The following is a 21,270-nucleotide window of genomic DNA, read 5'->3' as shown; positions in this document are numbered from 1 at the left end:
CTGTGGCTAACCTCCCTAGATATGGACAGAAAAGAAAAATTGACAAGAGATTTCAACGCAAGATTGTGCGGATGTTGGATAAAGAACCTCGACTAACATCCAAACAAGTTCAAGCTGCCCTGCAGTCCGAGGGTACAACAGTGTCAACCTGTACTATCCGTCGGCGTCTGAATGAAAAGCGACTGTATGGTAGGAGACCCAGGAAGACCCCACTTCTTACCCCGAGACATAAAAAAGCCAGGCTGGAGTTTGCCAAAACTTACCTGAAAAAGCCTAAAACGTTTTGGAAGAATGTTCTCTGGTCAGATGAGACAAATGTAGAGCTTTTTGGGCAAAGGCATTAACATAGAGTTTACAGGAGAAAAAAAGAGGCATTCAAAGAAAAGAACACGGTCCCTACAGTCAAACATGGCGGAGGTTCCCTGATGTTTTGGGGTTGCTTTGCTGCCTCTGGCACTGGACTGCTTGACCGTGTGCATGGCAATATGAAGTCTGAAGACTACCAACAAATTTTGCACCATAATTTAGGGCCCAGTGTGAGAAAGCTGGATCTCCCTCAGAGGTCATGGGTCTTCCAGCAGAACAATGACCCAAAACACACTTCAAAAAGCACTAGAAAATGGTTTGAGAGAAAGCACTGGAGACTTCTAAGGTGGCCAGCAATGAGTCCAGACCTGAATCCCATAGAACACCTGTGGAGAGATCTAAAAATGGCAGTTTGGAGAAGGCACCCTTCAAATATCAGGGACCTGGAGCAGTTTGCCAAAGAAGAATGGTCTAAAATTTCAGCAGAGCATTGTAAGAAACTCATTGATGGTTACCGGAAGCAGTTGGTAGCAGTTATTCTGGCTAAAGGTTGTGCAACCAAGTATTAGGCTGAGGGTGCCAATACTTTTGTCTGGCCCATTTTTGGAGTTTTGTGTGAAATGATCAATGTTTTGCTTTTTGCTTCATTCTCTTTTGTGTTTTTTCATTTAAGACAAATTAAATGAAGATAATAATACCAAAGAATTTGTGATGGCAATCATTTTCAGGAAGAAACTGAGTATTATCTGACAGAATTGCAGGGGTGTCAATACTTTTGGGCACAACTGTATATATATATATATATATATATATATATATATATATATATACATATATGTTATGGTTCTCAATGGCAAGAGAACATAGCCCAGCAAACATAAGAACTAGCTCTTGGAAGGATGGAAACTAAACTGACCATGAACTAAACCTGCCGCAACAACTAACAGTAGCCGGGTAGCGTAGCCTGCGTTTTATCCCTAGACGCCCAGCGCCGGCCGGAGGACTAACTAATCCTAGCAGAGGAAAATATAGTCCTGGCTCACCTCTAGAGAAATTTCCCCGAAAGGCAGACAGAGGCCCCCACAAATATTGGCGGTGATTTTAGATGAAATGACAAACGTAGTATGAAAATAGGTTTAGCAAAATTGAGGTCCGCTTACTAGATAGCAGAAAGACAGAAAGGGCACTTTCATGGTCAGCTGAAAACCCTATCAAAACACCATCCTGAAATTACTTTAAGACTCTAGTATTAACTCATAACATCAGAGTGGCAATTTCAGATCACAAGAGCTTTCCAGACACAGAAACGAAACTACAGCTGTGAACTGGAACAAAATGCAAAAACAAACAAGGACTAAAGTCCAACTTAGCTGGGAGTTGTCTAGCAGCAGGAACATGCACAGAAAGGCTTCTGATTACAATGTTGACCGGCATGGAAGTGACAGAGGAGCAAGGCTAAATAGCGACTCCCACATCCTGATGGAAACAGGTGAACAGAGAGGATGATGCACACCAGTTCAATTCCACCAGTGGCCTCCGGGGGAGCCCAAAATCCAATTTCACAACAGTAGCCCCCCTCAAGGAGGGGGCACCGAACCCTCACCAGAACCACCAGGGCGATCAGGATGAGCCCTATGAAAGGCACGGACCAAATCGGAGGCATGAACATCAGAGGCAGTCACCCAAGAATTATCCTCCTGACCGTATCCCTTCCATTTGACCAGATACTGGAGTTTCCGTCTGGAAACACGGGAGTCCAAGATTTTTTCCACAACGTACTCCAACTCGCCCTCAACCAACACCGGAGCAGGAGGCTCAACGGAAGGCACAACCGGTACCTCATACCTGCGCAATAATGACCGATGAAAAACATTATGAATAGAAAAAGATGCAGGGAGGTCCAAACGGAAGGACACAGGGTTAAGAATCTCCAATATCTTGTACGGGCCGATGAACCGAGGCTTAAACTTGGGAGAAGAAACCCTCATAGGGACAAAACGAGAAGACAACCACACCAAGTCCCCAACACACAGCCGAGGACCAACCCGACGCCGGCGGTTGGCAAAAAGCTGAGTTTTCTCCTGGGACAACTTCAAATTGTCCACCACCTGCCCCCAAATCTGATGCAACCTCTCCACCACAGCATCCACTCCAGGACAATCCGAAGATTCCACCTGACCAGAAGAAAATCGAGGATGAAACCCCGAATTACAGAAAAAGGGAGACACCAAGGTGGCAGAGCTGGCCCGATTATTGAGGGCAAACTCCGCTAAAGGCAAAAAAGCAACCCAATCATCCTGATCTGCAGACACAAAACACCTCAAATATGTCTCCAAGGTCTGATTCGTCCGCTCGGTCTGGCCATTAGTCTGAGGATGGAAAGCAGACGAGAAAGACAAATCTATGCCCATCCTAGCACAGTATGCTCGCCAAAATCTAGACACGAATTGGGTACCTCTGTCAGAAACGATATTCTCCGGAATACCATGCAAACGGACCACATTTTGAAAAAACAGAGGAACCAACTCGGAAGAAGAAGGCAACTTAGGCAGGGGAACCAAATGGACCATCTTAGAGAAACGATCACACACCACCCAGATGACAGACATCTTCTGAGAAACAGGAAGATCCGAAATAAAATCCATCGAGATGTGCGTCCAGGGCCTCTTCGGGATAGGCAAGGGCAACAACAATCCACTAGCCTGAGAACAACAAGGCTTGGCCCGAGCACAAACGTCACAAGACTGCACGAAGCCTCGCACATCTCGAGACAGGGAAGGCCACCAGAAGGACCTTGCCACCAAATCCCTGGTACCAAAGATTCCAGGATGACCTGCCAACGCAGAAGAATGAACCTCAGAAATGACTTTACTGGTCCAATCATCAGGAACAAACAGTCTACCAGGTGGGCAACGATCAGGTCTATCCGCCTGAAACTCCTGCAAGGCCCGCCGCAGGTCTGGAGAAACGGCAGACAATATCACTCCATCCTTAAGGATACCTGTAGGTTCAGAATTACCAGGGGAGTCAGGCTCAAAACTCCTAGAAAGGGCATCCGCCTTAACATTCTTAGAACCCGGCAGGTAGGACACCACAAAATTAAACCGAGAGAAAAACAACGACCAGCGCGCCTGTCTAGGATTCAGGCGTCTGGCGGACTCAAGATAAATTAGATTTTTGTGGTCAGTCAATACCACCACCTGATGTCTAGCCCCCTCAAGCCAATGACGCCACTCCTCAAAAGCCCACTTCATGGCCAAAAGCTCCCGATTCCCAACATCATAATTCCGCTCGGCGGGCGAAAATTTACGCGAGAAAAAAGCACAAGGTCTCATCACGGAGCAATCGGAACTTCTCTGCGACAAAACCGCCCCAGCTCCGATTTCAGAAGCGTCGACCTCAACCTGAAAAGGAAGAGCAACATCAGGCTGACGCAACACAGGGGCGGAAGAAAAGCGGCGCTTAAGCTCCCGAAAGGCCTCCACAGCAGCAGGGGACCAATCAGCAACATCAGCACCCTTCTTAGTCAAATCAGTCAATGGTTTAACAACATCAGAAAAACCAGCAATAAATCGACGATAAAAGTTAGCAAAGCCCAAAAATTTCTGAAGACTCTTAAGAGAAGAGGGTTGCGTCCAATCACAAATAGCCTGAACCTTGACAGGATCCATCTCGATGGAAGAGGGGGAAAAAATATATCCCAAAAAGGAAATCTTTTGAACCCCAAAAACGCACTTAGAACCCTTCACACACAAGGAATTAGACCGCAAAACCTGAAAAACCCTCCTGACCTGCTGGACATGAGAGTCCCAGTCATCCGAAAAAATCAAAATATCATCCAGATACACAATCATAAATTTATCCAAATAATCACGGAAAATGTCATGCATAAAGGACTGAAAGACTGAAGGGGCATTTGAAAGACCAAAAGGCATCACCAAATACTCAAAGTGGCCCTCGGGCGTATTAAATGCGGTTTTCCACTCATCCCCCTGCTTAATTCGCACCAAATTATACGCCCCACGGAGATCTATCTTAGAGAACCACTTGGCCCCCTTTATGCGAGCAAACAAATCAGTCAGCAGTGGCAACGGATATTGATATTTAACCGTGATTTTATTCAAAAGCCGATAATCAATGCACGGCCTCAAAGAGCCATCTTTCTTAGCCACAAAGAAAAAACCGGCTCCTAAGGGAGATGACGAAGGACGAATATGTCCCTTTTCCAAGGACTCCTTTATATATTCTCGCATAGCAGCATGTTCAGGCACAGACAGATTAAATAAACGACCCTTAGGGTATTTACTACCCGGAATCAAATCTATGGCACAATCGCACTCCCGGTGCGGAGGTAATGAACCAAGCTTAGGTTCTTCAAAAACGTCACGATATTCAGTCAAGAATTCAGGAATCTCAGAGGGAATAGATGATGAAATGGAAACCACAGGTACGTCCCCATGCGTCCCCTTACATCCCCAGCTTAACACAGACATAGCTTTCCAGTCAAGGACTGGGTTATGAGATTGCAGCCATGGCAATCCAAGCACCAACACATCATGTAGGTTATACAGCACAAGAAAGCGAATAATCTCCTGGTGATCCGGATTAATCCGCATAGTTACTTGTGTCCAGTATTGTGGCTTATTGCTAGCCAATGGGGTGGAGTCAATCCCCTTCAGGGGTATAGGAGTTTCAAGAGGCTCCAAATCATACCCACAGCGTTTGGCAAAGGACCAATCCATAAGACTCAAAGCGGCGCCAGAGTCGACATAGGCGTCCGCGGTAATAGATGATAAAGAACAAATCAGGGTCACAGATAGAATAAACTTAGACTGTAAAGTGCCAATTGAAACAGACTTATCAAGCTTCTTAGTACGCTTAGAGCATGCTGATATAACATGAGTTGAATCACCGCAATAGAAGCACAACCCATTTTTCCGTCTAAAATTCTGCCGTTCACTTCTGGACAGAATTCTATCACATTGCATATTCTCTGGCGTCTTCTCAGTAGACACCGCCAAATGGTGCACCGGTTTGCGCTCCCGCAGACGCCTATCGATCTGGATAGCCATTGTCATGGACTCATTCAGACCCGCAGGCACAGGGAACCCCACCATAACATCCTTAATGGCATCAGAGAGACCCTCTCTGAAATTCGCCGCCAGGGCGCACTCATTCCACTGAGTAAGCACAGCCCATTTACGGAATTTCTGGCAGTATATTTCAGCTTCGTCTTGCCCCTGAGATAGGGACATCAAGGCCTTTTCCGCCTGAAGTTCTAACTGAGGTTCCTTCATAAAGCAACCCCAAGGCCAGAAAAAACGCATCCACATTGAGCAACGCAGGATCCCCTGGAGCCAATGCAAAAGCCCAATCCTGAGGGTCGCCCCGGAGCAAGGAGATCACAATCCTGACCTGCTGAGCAGGATCTCCAGCAGAGCGAGATTTCAGGGACAAAAACAACTTGCAATTATTTTTGAAATTTTGAAAGCAAGATCTATTCCCCGAGAAAAATTCAGGCAAAGGAATTCTAGGTTCAGATATAGGAACATGAACAACAAAATCTTGTAAATTTTGAACTTTCGTGGTGAGATTATTCAAACCTGCAGCTAAACTCTGAATATCCATTTTAAACAGGTGAACACAGAGCCATTCCAGGATTAGAAGGAGAGAGAGAGAGAAAGGCTGCAATATAGGCAGACTTGCAAGAGATTCAATTACAAGCACACTCAGAACTGAAGGAAAAAAAAAAAAAATCTTCAGCAGACTTCTCTTTTCTCTCCTTTCTCTGTCAATTAATTTAACCCTTTTTGGCCGGTCAAACTGTTACGGTTCTCAATGGCAAGAGAACATAGCCCAGCAAACATAAGAACTAGCTCTTGGAAGGATGGAAACTAAACTGACCATGAACTAAACCTGCCGCAAAAAAACTAACAGTAGCCGGGTAGCGTAGCCTGCGTTTTATCCCTAGACGCCCAGCGCCGGCCGGAGGACTAACTAATCCTAGCAGAGGAAAATATAGTCCTGGCTCACCTCTAGAGAAATTTCCCCGAAAGGCAGACAGAGGCCCCCACAAATATTGGCGGTGATTTTAGATGAAATGACAAACGTAGTATGAAAATAGGTTTAGCAAAATTGAGGTCCGCTTACTAGATAGCAGAAAGACAGAAAGGGCACTTTCATGGTCAGCTGAAAACCCTATCAAAACACCATCCTGAAATTACTTTAAGACTCTAGTATTAACTCATAACATCAGAGTGGCAATTTCAGATCACAAGAGCTTTCCAGACACAGAAACGAAACTACAGCTGTGAACTGGAACAAAATGCAAAAACAAACAAGGACTAAAGTCCAACTTAGCTGGGAGTTGTCTAGCAGCAGGAACATGCACAGAAAGGCTTCTGATTACAATGTTGACCGGCATGGAAGTGACAGAGGAGCAAGGCTAAATAGCGACTCCCACATCCTGATGGAAACAGGTGAACAGAGAGGATGATGCACACCAGTTCAATTCCACCAGTGGCCTCCGGGGGAGCCCAAAATCCAATTTCACAACACATATATATATATATATATATATATATATATATGTCATTGACACACATATATATACATATTGTAGCATTTCGCTTACTACGTGTCTTGGGGGGACACTCGCTTGGCACAGGATTCAAGCACTCAGGCACGGTTTTCTCGCCCCTTTACCCGACCTTTCTCTCCATGGCCGGCACCCACGGTTGGTGCGGTCATGATACCCAGTCGAGCCTGCTGTCTGCTCTGGGTCTGAGTCTGGCCCATCTAACACTTGACAGAGGCTACTGTCCAGGTCTCTCAGTCTCATACTGGCAATAGAACTGCCACTTGCAGATTCTCAACATCCTAGTCTTGCTGAGCTGCTTTGGCTGTCAACAGTTCCATCAATTGGGTGCAGCAGTCCTGTAAGGCACTGTCTTTCAAGCCTTACCTTATCCATCTCTCTTTGATATGCCACACAGTACTCCAGCAGAGTCTGTACACTTCCAAGACTCTCCTCTGTTCCCACAACGAAAAAGGGAATCATACCCTTTTCCCAGGGTAACTGGTCTTCATGGACATCAGGTATTCTCAACCTCACCACTCCAGACTTATCCACCATCTCTTGCATGGCTTGACCATTCCTTCCAATGACTTTCTTCACCATAGAGACGGGCACCTGTATTACAGCTTCCCGAAGACTCTGAGCTTTCCTCATATGCTCCAATCGCCTAACAGCATCTTCATTCCGCAATTGGATCATCCACTTTGTGCGCACATATCTCAAGTGCATGTCACTCAGGGTAGCTACTCCCTTTGCTGTGTCATCAGTTGTGGACAGTATCACTAACTGACTAGTTTCTGGGGTCCAGTTCACCTTACACGCCCCCACAGCCTTCTTGAACTCTTCATGCATAGTCTCCCTGGCACATGCCTCTCTCAGATCTTCAGGTATGACTATCATGCATTTGAGCAAGGTAGTCTCCTTCTCTTCTGCTGTCGTTAGACACCCATCTTGTTCAGCTTTCAGAGCCAACTTCCTCTGAATGTCACTAGATTCCACATATTTGGCCAGGATTGACACCTGTTGCTCCATCTTCTTCAAGGCTGTTAGATTCAACGACTGGCTTTCTGCCAGGCGACCTCTGAGCTCCACCACCTCTTTCTCTAAAGCACCCACACAGCACTCAGCAGCCTGTCTCCGAAGCTCTTCTTGCTTTAACCGGGTATCTACAGTCTCCTGGACCTTCCTTAGCTCGCTTCCTCTATCCACTGGATTAGTTGAGCTTTCAGCATTTGAGGAGGTATCTGCTTCAGGCCCCACTTCCTTGGTGGCCTTCTCCACCTCTGCACCCTTGGACTTCACCTGGGAATCAGCAGTGGCATCTTCAACCCTCTCTTGGGTATCCGGGTACCCCAGCTCTTCCGCATCAAGTACTACGGAGCCTTCATTACACTCCGCTACTTTATCCCTCTGTCACCGCAGACGTGGGTCTACAACAGGTCAGTTCCTCATGACCTCCGTGGTGACAAGGTGAAATTGACAGTGTGGGAAAATGTTCATAAACTTTCCTACACTACAGAGTTCATGTCCGGTCAGGCAGGGAAGGCTACTCAGGCAGGTTTTCATTCATTCCTCTGGTTTACAGCCCGGCCGGTAGCATTAGTACCGCTCCGGTTTAGAAACTTGACATGGATTTACAGTGTGGCACTTGACTGTACAGCAGACAGGTATGGGATATTGTTGCTTTTTATTATGCATTTTTTTTTACAGAAGAACGAGGGCTTCACTCGGATTGAGCGTGCAATAAAGATGTTAAACCTGTGTGTTTCATTCTTTCATTAAAATACTTTATTCTTAATGTGTGTGTGTAATTTTAACCCTTTCATACTATTGGATTAATAATGGATAGGTGTCTTATTGACACCTCTCCATTATTATACACCAAAAAGAGGCCTCCTGGATAATTAATCAGGTCACAGAATGTTCAGTTCAAACATATAATTTATTTATAACAACTGAGATAAAAGTTTCATCACTCAACATATACAATTTCATGATGTACGGAATGCCTCCAATCCAATAACTGGTTTCATGTGCGGTGCAAATATTGGAACAATAACACACTTATGGTAAGTAGTAAGGTAAGTCACTAAATAACTTATTCCTTAGTTATTGTTAACCCAATTGATAGGTGTTAAGTCAGATGAATTGCCTACAGGAGATGTACTCTGCTAAAGTGCCAGTGTGCATAAATATATAATTATTCTACCCAAACAGCCTATAAGGCTTGTATAATAATATATGCCACAATTAATCCATCAACAGTGTGGTCTAGACCACAACATATTATATGGCACCTACACTTTTAATGCTTGCAATATGGCCGTACACACACCACGACTGCGGCATAATCATAAAATCATAATTACCTCTTATGCACTCACACAGAACCAGCCAGAAACCCCTACACACATTTCGATAAGTTCTTCTTCCGGGGGCGTATAGTGAAGGGAGGAAATGAGGGTCTATTTAAACCAATTCCCAGCCAATCATCCCTGTACTAATTTAAATCAGATCTTAGTTGCCACATGTGTATACAAAAATACGACGCAACATCCGGAGCGCCGGATAGGTGGTGACGTAGCTATTCAATGCCGCATTGCCTAGCAACCATGATGCTTCCAGGCAAGAAAGCTGCCTCATGATCACTCAGTGTACCCGGCCGCCCGTCATGTGTAGTGCGCAGCATAATACTTCAATGGGTATGGTAGTTTCGTTTGGGGTCAAGAATATACTTCAATGTTTGTGGAGTATAATAATAGACGTCCTCTTTACCTTGCATCTTGGTTGCGCTTCGTATGATTTCATTATTCATTAAATATTGTGTCTGGTTTATAACCATTGAGGTATGTTTCCTTTGTACTATTGATCAATGAGGTGATAGCTCCTGGGTTTAGGCATTACTTAAATGGTTGAAGGATATAACTAAACATTGGAAACTTTTTCCAATATGATCTAGTGGAATTTTGAGGTTTTTCTCTAATGCCTGTGGTATACACCGAGAGCGGGCATCTGAACAATTATGGGACGGTCTTTTTGTTCCTTTGAAGTACTGTATTGAATAACTATGTTCCTAGTGGTTGGACACTTTTGATTTAATGAGCTTTAGAGATTCCTTCAATTTTTTGGTAATGCATTGGGATTACAATGTTTTTTTCGCTCTGCAACACAATTTTCACCTTTGCGGCCGTGCACTGCACAGGGTAGGCGTTCGGGCATGCCGAGCGATCATGTGGCAGCTCAGCTTGCCTGGAACGTCACGGTTGCCAGGTAACGCTTTTCATCTTACTTTCGCGGCTGCGCACTACACATAGCAGATGTTCGGGTGGGCCCAATGAGGTAGCTCCGCTTGCCTGGAGCGTCCTGGTTGCTGGGTAATGTGACACTAGATGATATCGTCATCCTTTTTACTTCCGCATCTGCGCACTACACGTGAAGGGCGGCCGGGTACGCTGAGTGATCATGGGGCAGCTTTCTTGCCTGGAAGCGTCATGGTTGCTAGGCAATGCGGCATTGAATAGCTACGTCACCACCTATCCGGCGCTCCGGATGTTGTGTCATATTTTTGTATACACATGTGGCAACTAAGATCTGATTTAAATTAGTACAGGGATGATTGGCTGGGAATTGGTTTAAATAGACCCTCATTTCCACCCTTCGCTATACGTCCCCGGAAGAAGAACTTATCGATACACGCGTAGGAGTTTCTGGCTGGTTCTGTGTGAGTGCATAAGAAGTAATTATGATTTTATGATTATGCCGCAGTTGTGGTGTGTGTACGGCCATATTGCAAGCATTAAAAGCGTAGGTGCCATATAATATGTTGTGGTCTAGACCACGCTGTTGATGGATTAACTGCATATATTATATATATATATATTAACTGCATATATTACTATACAAGCCTTATAGGCTGTTTGGGTAGAATCTATATATATAATTGTCTAAGGGGTACTTCCGTCTTTCTGTCGGCAACTTCCGTCACGGATATTCATTCACTGATTGGTCTCGCCAGCTGCCTGTCATGGCTGCCGCGACCAATCAGCGACGGGCACAGTCCGATTAGTCCCTCCCTACTCCCCTGCATTCAGTGCCCTGCGCCCGCTCCATACTCCCCGCAGTCATGGCTCACACAGGGTTAATGCCAGCTATTAACCCTGTGTGACCAAGTTTTTACTACTGAGACTGCCTATGCAGCCTCAATAGTAAAAACATCTAATGTTAAAAATAATTTAAAAAAAATAACAAATCATTATATACTCACCTTCCGCTGCCTTTCCGACGCTCCGGTGACCGGTCCATGCAAGCGACAGGTTCCGGTGCTAAGGTTGGTGTGTGACAAGGACCTGCCATGATGTCACGGTCATGTGACCGCGACGGCATCACAGGCCCTGCGCGCCTGCGCGAAAAGAACCTGCCATGATGTCACAGTCATGTGACCGCGACATCATCGCAGGCCCTGTGCGCCTGCGCGAGAAGGACCTGTCGTGACGTCACGGTCATGTGACCGCGACGTCATCACACCCTCGGACCGAAAGCTGCCGCATGAACCGAACACAGGCGACAGAACTACAAGGGGCCCCTCGGAAGGTGAGCATATGTTTATTTTTAATTTTTTAACCTGTGACATACGTGGCTGGGCAATATACTACGTGGCTGGGCAATATACTATGTGGCTCTGTGCTGTATACTACGTCGCTGTGCAATATACTACCTGGCTCTGTGCTGTATACTACGTCACTGGGCAATATACTACGTCACTGGGCAATATACTACGTGGCTGGGCAATATACTACGTCACTGGGCAATATACTATGTCACTGGGCAATATACTATGTAACTGGGCAATATACTACTTAACTGGGCAATATACTATGTGGCTCTGTGCTTTATACTACGTAACTGGGCAATATACTACATGGCTCTGTGCTGTGTACTACGTAACAGGGCAATATACTACGTCACTGGGCAATATACTACGTAACTGGGCAATATACTATGTGGCTGTGCAATATACTACGTAACAGGGCAATATACTACGTGTTGTGAATTTGGATTCTGGGCTCCCCCGGTGGCCGCTTGTGGAATTGGACTTGTCATCCTCTTTCCTGTTTCACCTGGTTCCATCAGTAGTGGGTGTCGCTATTTAAGCTCATTTCTCTGGTGGTTTCTTGCCGGTCAACAATGTTATCTGATGCCTCTCAGTGCTTGTTCCTGCTTCTAGACAACTACTAGATAAGTTGGACTTTTGTCCATGTTTTGTTTTGCCTATTTGTTCCAGTTCACAGCTGAAGTTTTGTTACTGTGTCTGGAAAGCTCTCGTTGATCAGGGATTGCTACTCTGGCGTTATGAGTTAATGCCAGAGTTTAAGGTAATCTCTGGATGGTGTTTTGTTAGTGTTTTTCTGCTGACCATGAAAGTATACTATCTGTCTTCTGCTATCTAGTAAGCGGACCTCAAATTTGCTAAGACTATTTTCCTGCTACGTTTGTTGCTTCATCTGAACTCACCGTCATTATATGTGGGGGGCTACTGTCTTCTTTGGAATATTTCTCTAGAGGTGAGCCAGGTCTTATATTTCCCTCTGCTAGCTATTTAGGTCTTAGGCCAGAGCTGGGCATCTAGCGATAAATAGGAAATGCTACCTGGCTATTTCTAGTTGCGCGGCAGGCTTAGTTCATGGTCAGTATAGTTCCATCTTCCGAGAGCTTGTCCCTCTATAGGCTTGCTATGATCTCTGCCTGCAGAGATCATGACAGTTTGACCGGCCAATAAAGTGTTAAAGACCCAGGTTGAGAAAGGAGAGTTATAAGAAGTCTGCTGAAATTTTTTTTTTTTTTTTTTTTTCCTCCAGTCTGCCTTGCTGCAGTCTTTTTTCTCTCTCTCCTCCTAATCTCTGTATGGCTCTGTGTGCACCTGACAATAATGGATCTCCAGAGTGTAACTGCGGGTTTGAATAATCTCATCATGAAAGTACAAAATTTACAAGATTTTGTGGTACATGCTCCGGTATCTGAGCCGAGAATTCCTTTGCCGGAGTTCTTCACAGGGAATAGAGCTAGCTTCCAGAATTTCCGAAATAATTGTAAGCTTTATTTGTCCCTGAAGTCTCGTTCAGCTGGAGACCCTGCTCAGCAGGTTAGGATTGTGATTTCCTTGCTCAGGGGTGACCCTCAAGATTGGGCCTTCTCATTGCCAGCAGGGGATCCTGCGTTACGCGATGTGGATGCGTTTTTTCTGGCCTTGGGCTTGCTTTATGAGGAACCTCATTTGGAACTTCAGGCAGAAAAAACTTTGATGGCACTATCTCAGGGGCAAGACGAAGCTGAAGTTTTCTGCCAAAAATTCCGTAAATGGTCTGTGCTTACTCAGTGGAATGAGTGCGCCTTGGCGGCAACTTTCAGAGAAGGTCTCTCTGATGCCGTTAAGGATGTTATGGTGGGGTTCCCTGTGCCTGCAGGTCTGAATGAGTCCATGACAATGGCTATTCAGATTGATAGGCGTCTGCGGGAGCGCAAACCTGTGCACCATCTGGCGGTGTCTATGGAAAAGACGCCAGAAAGTATGCAGTGTGATAGAATTCTGTCCAGGAGCGAGCGACAGAATTTTAGACGGAAGAATGGATTGTGTTTCTATTGTGGGGATTCTACTCATGTTATATCAGCATGCTCTAGGCGTACAAAGAAGCTTGATAAGTCTGTTTCCATTGGCACCATTCAGTCTAAGTTTATTTTGTCTGTAACCCTGATTTGCTCTTTGTCATCCATTGCCACGGACGCCTATGTTGACTCTGGCGCCGCTCTGAGTCTTATGGATTGGTCCTTTGCCAATCGTTGTGGTTTTGATTTAGAGCCTTTGGAGACTCTTATTCCTCTGAAGGGGATTGACTCCACCCCATTGGCTAATAATAAACCACAATACTGGACACAAGTAACCATGCGTATCAATCCGGATCACCAGGAGATTATTCGTTTCCTGGTGCTGTATAATTTACATGACGATTTGGTACTGGGATTGCCATGGTTGCAGTCTCACAACCCAGTCTTGGACTGGAGAGCGATGTCTGTGTTGAGCTGGGGATGTAAGGGTATTCATGGGGACTTACCTTTGGTTTCTATTTCGTCGTCCATTCCCTCTGAAGTCCCTGAGTTCCTCTCTGATTATCAAGACGTCTTTGACGAACCCAAGCTTGGGTCGTTACCTCCGCACCGTGAGTGCGATTGTGCCATAGATTTGATACCGGGTTGTAAATATCCAAAGGGTCGTTTGTTTAATCTGTCTGTGCCGGAACATGCTGCTATGCGGGAATATATAAAGGAGTCTTTGGAAAAGGGACATATTCGTCCATCTTCTTCTCCCTTGGGAGCTGGGTTTTTCTTTGTCTCAAAAAAAGACGGCTCTTTGAGACCATGTATTGATTATCGGCTTCTGAATAAGATCACTGTTAAGTATCAATACCCATTGCCATTGCTTACTGATTTGTTTGCTCGTATAGAGGGTGCTAAGTGGTTCTCTAAAATTGATCTTCGTGGGGCGTATAATTTGGTGCGGATCAGGCAGGGGGATGAGTGGAAGACCGCATTTAATACGCCCGAGGGCCACTTTGAGTATTTGGTCATGCCTTTTGGTCTTTCTAATGCCCCTTCAGTTTTCCAGTCTTTTATGCATGATATTTTCCGCGATTTTCTGGATAAATTTATGATAATATATCTGGATGATATTCTGATTTTTTCTGATGACTGGGACTCTCATGTCCAGCAGGTCAGGAGAGTTTTTCAGGTTCTGCGGTCTAATTCTTTATGTGTGAAGGGGTCTAAGTGCGTTTTTGGGGTCCAGAAAATTTCCTTTTTGGGGTATATTTTTTCTCCCTCTTCCATTGAGATGGATCCCGTCAAGGTGCAAGCTATTTGTGACTGGACTCAGCCCTCCTCTCTTAAGGGTCTTCAGAGATTTTTGGGCTTTGCCAACTTTTACCGCCGATTTATTGCTGGTTTTTCGGATGTCGTTAAACCACTGACTGATTTGACCAGACAAGGCGCTGATGTTGCTAATTGGTCCCCTCATGCTGTAGAGGCCTTTCAGGAGCTTAAGCGCCGTTTTGCCTCTGCCCCTGTGTTGCGTCAGCCTGATGTGAATCTGCCTTTTCAGGTTGAGGTTGACGCTTCGGAGATTGGAGCTGGGGCAGTGTTGTCGCAGAAAGGTTCCGACTGCTCCGTCATTAGGCCTTGTGCCTTCTTTTCTCGCAAATTTTCGCCCGCAGAGCGGAATTATGATGTTGGGAATCGGGAGCTTTTGGCCATGAAGTGGGCGTTTGAGGAGTGGCGCCATTGGCTCGAGGGGGCTAGGCATCAGGTGGTGGTATTGACTGACCACAAAAATTTGATTTATCTTGAGACTGCCAGACGCCTGAATCCTAGACAGGCGCGCTGGTCTTTATTTTTTTCTCGCTTTAATTTTGTGGTGTCATACCTACCGGGTTCTAAGAATGTTAAGGCAGATGCCCTTTCTAGGAGTTTTGACCCGGACTCTCCTGGTAATTCTGAACCCACAGGTATCCTTAGGGAGGGAGTAATTTTGTCGGCCGTTTCTCCTGATCTGCGGCGGTCCTTGCAAGAGTTTCAGGCGGATAGACCGGATCGTTGTCCGCCTGATAGACTGTTTGTTCCGGATGATTGGACCAGCAGAGTCATCTCTGAGGTACATTCTTCTGCATTGGCAGGTCATCCCGGAATTTTTGGTACCAGGGATTTGGTGGCAAGATCCTTCTGGTGGCCTTCCCTGTCACGAGATGTGCGAGTCTTTGTGCAGTCATGTGACGTTTGTGCTCGGGCCAAGTCTTGTAGTTCTCGGGCTAGCGGACTGCTGTTGCCCTTGCCTATTCCTAAGAGGCCTTGGACACACATCTCGATGGATTTTATTTCAGATCTGCCTGTTTCCCAGAAGATGTCTGTCATCTGGGTGGTCTGTGACCGTTTCTCTAAAATGGTCCATTTGGTTCCTCTGCCCAAGTTGCCTTCTTCTTCTGAGTTGGTTCCTCTGTTTTTTCAGAATGTTGTCCGATTGCACGGTATTCCTGAGAATATTGTTTCTGACAGAGGTACCCAATTTGTGTCTAGATTTTGGCGGGCATTCTGTGCTAGGATGGGCATAGATTTGTCTTTTTCATCTGCTTTTCACCCTCAGACTAATGGCCAGACCGAGCGGACTAATCAGACCCTTGAGACATATCTGAGGTGTTTTGTCTCTGCTGACCAGGATGATTGGGTTGCTTTTTTGCCATTGGCAGAGTTCGCCCTCAATAATCGGGCCAGCTCTTCCACCTTGGTGTCCCCGTTTTTCTGTAATTCGGGGTTTCACCCTCGATTTTCCTCCGGTCAGGTGGAATCCTCGGATTGTCCTGGAGTGGATGCGGTGGTGGAGAGATTGCATCACATCTGGGGGCAGGTTATGGACAATTTGAAGTTGTCCCAGGAGAAGACTCAGCGTTTTGCCAACCGTCATCGTCGTGTTGGTTCTCGGCTTTGTGTTGGAGATTTGGTGTGGTTGTCTTCTCGTTTTGTCCCTATGAGGGTCTCTTCTCCTAAGTTTAAACCTCGGTTCATCGGCCCTTATAGAATATTGGAGATTCTTAATCCTGTTTCTTTCCGTTTGGACCTCCCTGCGTCCTTTTCCATTCATAACGTTTTTCATCGGTCGTTATTGCGCAGGTATGAGGTACCTGTTGTACCTTCAGTTGAGCCTCCAGCTCCGGTGTTGGTTGAGGGTGAGTTGGAGTACGTTGTGGAGAAAATTTTGGACTCTCGTGTTTCCAGACGGAGACTCCAGTATCTGGTCAACTGGAAGGGTTACGGCCAGGAGGATAATTCTTGGGTCAATGCATCTGATGTTCATGCTTCTGATCTTGTTCGTGCCTTCCATAGGGCTCATCCTGGTCGCCCTGGTGGATCTGGTGAGGGTTCGGTGCCCCCTCCTTGAGGGGGGGGTACTGTTGTGAATTTGGATTCTGGGCTCCCCCGGTGGCCGCTTGTGGAATTGGACTTGTCATCCTCTTTCCTGTTTCACCTGGTTCCATCAGTAGTGGGTGTCGCTATTTAAGCTCATTTCTCTGGTGGTTTCTTGCCGGTCAACAATGTTATCTGATGCCTCTCAGTGCTTGTTCCTGCTTCTAGACAACTACTAGATAAGTTGGACTTTTGTCCATGTTTTGTTTTGCCTATTTGTTCCAGTTCACAGCTGAAGTTTTGTTACTGTGTCTGGAAAGCTCTCGTTGATCAGGGATTGCTACTCTGGCGTTATGAGTTAATGCCAGAGTTTAAGGTAATCTCTGGATGGTGTTTTGTTAGTGTTTTTCTGCTGACCATGAAAGTATACTATCTGTCTTCTGCTATCTAGTAAGCGGACCTCAAATTTGCTAAGACTATTTTCCTGCTACGTTTGTTGCTTCATCTGAACTCACCGTCATTATATGTGGGGGGCTACTGTCTTCTTTGGAATATTTCTCTAGAGGTGAGCCAGGTCTTATATTTCCCTCTGCTAGCTATTTAGGTCTTAGGCCAGAGCTGGGCATCTAGCGATAAATAGGAAATGCTACCTGGCTATTTCTAGTTGCGCGGCAGGCTTAGTTCATGGTCAGTATAGTTCCATCTTCCGAGAGCTTGTCCCTCTATAGGCTTGCTATGATCTCTGCCTGCAGAGATCATGACAACTACGTGGCTGTGCAATATACTATGTCACTGGGCAATATACTACATGGCTCGCTGTATACTACGTCACTGGGCAGTATGCTACGTCACTGGGCAATATACTACATAACTGGGCAATATACTACGTCACTGGGCAATATACTACATGGACATGCATATTCTAGAATACCCGATGCGTTAGAATCGGGCCACCATCTAGTAATTATATATTTATGCACACTGGCACTTTAGCAGAGTACATCTCCTGTAGGCAATTCATCTGACTTAATACCTATCAATTGGGTTAACAATAACTAAGGAATAAGTTATTTAGTGACTTACCTTACTACTTACCATAAATGTGTTATTGTTCCAATATTTGCACCGCACATGAAACCAGTTATTGGATTGGAGGCATTCCGTACATCATGAAATTGTATATGTTGTGTGATGAACCTTTTATCTCAGTTGCTATAAACAAATTATATGTTTGGACTGAACATTCTGTGGCCTGATTACTTATCCAGGAGGCCTCTTTTTGGTGTATCATTGTTTTGAATGTGTTCTGTGTAAATTCTACTATTGGACTAATATGTATAAACCTCTCCATTATTAGCCAGGTTTAATGTCACCTTTCAATAGCAAGGTGACATTAACCCTTTATTACCCTATATGCCAATGCTACAGGACAATGGGAAGAGATAGGCTAAGTGCCAGAATAGGCGCATCTTACAGATGCGCCTTTTCTGGGGTGGCTGGGGGCAGATTTTTTTAGCCAGGGGAGGGCCAATAATCATGGTTCCTCCCTAGGCTATTAATATATGCCCTCAGTCACTGGCTTTCCCTCTCTGGCAGAGAAAATTGGGAAGGAAACCCAGGCCAGTTTTTTCTGTGAATTAATCCTTTAATTTAACACCTACAGCTCCAAAACTTTGCACACACACACTGCTAACATTATTAGTGAGGGACATATAAAAATCTAACAGATATGCAATGGTTTACTGTATATAAACCATGTCTCACCTTCTGTCAGGTTCAGTAATGATTTAGCAAAAGCCGACAAATCAATTACCGGCTATTTTGCTATCTAGCTCAGTATGAAATATATATACTGTATATAATATATATATATATATATATATATATATATATATATATATATATATATATATATATATATATAAAAACTTTTTGTTTCTCCAGGGATCAGTCCAATGGTAGAGTAAAAAAAGTTCCAGATTTCTTCAGTAACAATATTGCATACCTTCAATCCCTTATGGACGACATGTTTCGAAACCACATGTGTCTTTCTCCAGGTGTTCCACTGGTGGTACCGCGCAAGAGGCTGTGTAAGTGTGTGAGTGTGAATGTGTGTGTAGCACGACGGTGTTCCGCTGGTAGTACCGCGCAAGAGGCTGCATGAGTGTGTGAGTGTGCGTGAGAGTGAATGTGTGTGTGAGTGTGTGTGTGTAGGGCGACGGTGTTCCGCTGGTGGTACCGTGCAAGAGGCTGTGTGAGTGTGTGTGAGTGTGTGTGTGCATGTATGAGAGTGTGTGAGTGTGTGTGGCATATAGAGTGTGTGTGTGTGTGTGTGTCGCGACGGTGTTCCGCTGGTGGTACCGCACAATAGGTTGGAACCAGCAGCGGTTTCCATATTGAGACACCCATCACTTGTGTGTCCCAATATGGTGGTCGGTGAACTTCCTCCGCTTGGAATTCTGGGATACAGTGACATCTGGAAAGAACAGGAAATTAAAACTTTACAAGGCAATTATATAAGTAGATGCACACAAGCTGACTGTCAATCTTCCTCTTTCTGGGCTCCACTGAGATCTCACCTCTTGGGTTAAGGATGATTCTGAGAAAGGTCAAGAATCAGCCCAGAACTACATGGGAGGACCTGGTTGATGACTTGAAGAGAGCTGAGACCACTGTCTAAAACATTACCATGAGTAACACAGTATGCCGTTATGGAGTAAAATCCTGCAGGACACGCAATGTCCCCCTGCTCATGCCAGCACATGTCCAGGCCAATTTGAAGTTGACCAATGACCATCTGGATGATCTAGAGGGGGCATGAGAGAAGGTCATGTGGTCAGATGAGACCAAAATAGAACTTTTTGGTATCAACTCCACTCACCGTGTTTGGAGGATGAGAAAGGATGAGTACAACCCCCAGAACACCATTCCAACCGTGGAGCATGGTTGGGGAAATATCATACTTTGGGGGTGCTTTTCTGCAAATGGCACATGACAACTGCACCGTATTGAATGGATGATGGATGGGGTCACGTATTTTGGCAAAGAACCTCCTTCCCTTAGAGCATTGAAGATGGTTCACGGCTGGGTCTTCCAGCATGACAGTGACTCGAAACACAGCCAGGGTAAGCAAGGATTGACTCCGTAAGAAGCATTTTATGGACTTGTAGTGGCCTAGACAATCTCCAGACCTGAACCCAATAGAAAATCTTTGGATGGAGCTGAAACTCAATGTTGGCCAGCGACAGCCCTGAAATCTGAAAGATGTGGAGAAGATCTGTATGGAGGAGTGGGCCAAAATCCCTGCTGCAATGTGTGCAATCTTGGTCAAGAACTACAGGAAACGTCAGATCACTGTAATTGCAAACCATAAACAAAGGTTTCTGTACCAAATATTAAGTTTTGTTTTTCTGTTGTATCAAATACTTATTTCATGCAATAAAGTGCAAATTAATTATGTAGATATCATGCAATCTGATTTCCTAGATTCTTTTTTAAGAGTCTGTTTCTCACAGTTGAAGTGCACCTACGATAAAAATTATAGACCTTTTCATTCTTTGTAGATGGCAAAACTCGCAAAATCGGCAGCGTATCAAATACATATTTTCCCCACTGTACATGAAAAAAATGTACCAGTGTCATCAGTGCAAGGTCAGTGTGTCTGTTATTACCGGCAGAGTGTCATCAGTGTTTTTTACTGATGGATAAATATATTACAAAGCTTCTCCTATACTTTGTAATGTTAAATGTGGACAGCACATAAATGCCATAAAAAAACACAGACATGTGACTAGCACCATTGACCATAATGGGTATATGTTCTATACGTGAAGAAAATGATTAGAACACATACATGCAACATGGACATATGAATGAGATCCAAGGTCAGGTGCACACGTTGAGTATTTGGTTAGTTAACTTACCACATCATTTGTAAAACAGAGTGAAACACTTCTGCATTTTTCACCCACTCCTGATTTTGGCTTACAAATACCGAGGTAAATAACTCACCAAATACCCAACGTGTGCACATGGCCTAACTCCATCTGTTGCTCTAGTACAACAGAATTTAAGGCCACGTGCACATGTTGGGTATTTGGTGGGTTTTTTACTTCGGTATTCAGTGTCGGACTGGGGTGCTAAGGGCCCACCAGTAACACTGACTGTAGGGGCCCACTTTTCACCTGCATTCAAATATTACACTACCCTCATTCACAAATTTACCTATATCTCTATATAATAATACACTGTGTAGTTTGGTTAATGAATGATGATATGCTGCTTTTTATGTACAGAGTGAATCAATTGAATTATGCCAAATAATGCCCATATAGTGGGGTTGGGGGCCCAGATATGCACAGGGGCCCACTGGGGAATTCCCCTGTTACCCTATGGGCCAGTCCGAGCCTGTCGGTATTTGTATGACAAAACAAGCAGTGGGTGAG

General features: G+C 45.0%; 1 protein-coding gene across 1 annotated transcript in view; it reads left to right on the top strand.

Annotated features, from left to right (window-relative positions):
- The window catches only part of LOC143766163 (cartilage oligomeric matrix protein-like), an 883,353-nt gene that overhangs the window by 710,133 nt on the left and 151,950 nt on the right, over positions 1 to 21,270 (top strand). The window lies entirely within an intron of this gene.

The sequence above is a fragment of the Ranitomeya variabilis genome, chromosome 1 (genome assembly GCF_051348905.1).
Source record: "Ranitomeya variabilis isolate aRanVar5 chromosome 1, aRanVar5.hap1, whole genome shotgun sequence".
NCBI lineage: Eukaryota > Metazoa > Chordata > Amphibia > Anura > Dendrobatidae > Ranitomeya > Ranitomeya variabilis.
This window is presented reverse-complemented; position numbering and strand designations above follow the sequence as displayed.